The 1,172-nt window shown below is 55.3% G+C and overlaps 1 pseudogene; it reads right to left on the reverse strand.

The window, feature by feature from the left end:
- Positions 1-876, reverse strand: part of LOC114073040 — an 8,643-nt pseudogene extending 7,767 nt beyond the window's left edge.
- Positions 877-1,172: the final 296 nt, after the last annotated feature.

Raw genomic sequence — 1,172 nt, forward strand, 5'->3', positions numbered from 1 at the left:
CGTACACGTGGCAGGACAACGTCAGGATCCCGTGTTCCTCTTTCCCGGACACGTGGACATCAGGGGGCTCTGGAGTGGAATAAGGGTGAGATCCATCCATGGAATTCCCGTGGGAATGGGACTGCAGTGAGATCCATCCACAGAATTCCCATTGGAATGGGACAACCCATGCATGGAATTCCCATGCAAGTTGGATTCAGATTCATCTATGCAATTCTCATGGGAATTCCCGTGTTCCTCTTTCCCAGACATGTGGACGTCAGGGGGATCGGGAATGGGGTAATGGTGAGATCCATCCATGGAATTCCCATGGGAATGGGATTGGGGTGAGATCCACCCACAGAATTCCCACTGGAATGAAACAACAGTGGGATCCATCCATGGAATTCCCATGGGAATGGGATTGGGGTGAGATCCACCCACAGAATTCCCACTGGAATAGGAAAACAGTGGGATCCATCCATGGAATTCCCATGGGAGTTGGATGACTCAGATTCATCCATGGAATTCCCACAAGAATGCCCATGTTCCTCAGTTCCACCCTCCCAAATCCCACATTCCCAAATCCCACATTCCCATGGGAATTCTGTCTCCCTCACCTTTGCGCTCCAGCGCCTCCCTCCCGTATCCGACGTATTTCCGGAGCCATTCCGGACAGATGTTCTCCAGGTAATTTGTCAATCTCTCCACCTCGATCCCATCGTGTTCCCATTTCCTCTTGGTGATCTGGGCAGCTCCATCGGCCGCCACGAAGCTCCTGGATCCCAGCTCGAAGGAGATGAAATCCTGCCCGTCATAGCCGTGCCGAAAGGATCCACGGACGCTCCCGTCGGACAGGAGGTCACAGCCATAAACCCGCTGCCTTGTGTGGAGACCTGGGGGGCGGGATCAGACCCAGAGAGACCCCTGGAATTGTGTCTCAGCCCCACATAGCCCCATTCCAGCTATATGGAGCCCCAGTGTCCACTGGAGATCCACAGATCCCAGCCCAGCCCCTTGGAGTTCTCTAGATCCCCATCCCAACCCCACACATCCCATCCCAGCCCCTTGGAGTGCCCTGGATCCACATCCCCGCCCCCACACATCCCATCTCAGCCCCACACATCCCATCTCAGCCCCACACATCCCATCCTGACCCCACACATCCCATCCTGACCCCACACATCCCATCC

The sequence above is a fragment of the Empidonax traillii genome, unplaced genomic scaffold, assembly GCF_003031625.1.
Source record: "Empidonax traillii isolate 1590-97213 ecotype Southwest subspecies unplaced genomic scaffold, ASM303162v1 scaffold5066:size8945, whole genome shotgun sequence".
Taxonomy (NCBI): Eukaryota; Metazoa; Chordata; class Aves; order Passeriformes; family Tyrannidae; genus Empidonax; species Empidonax traillii.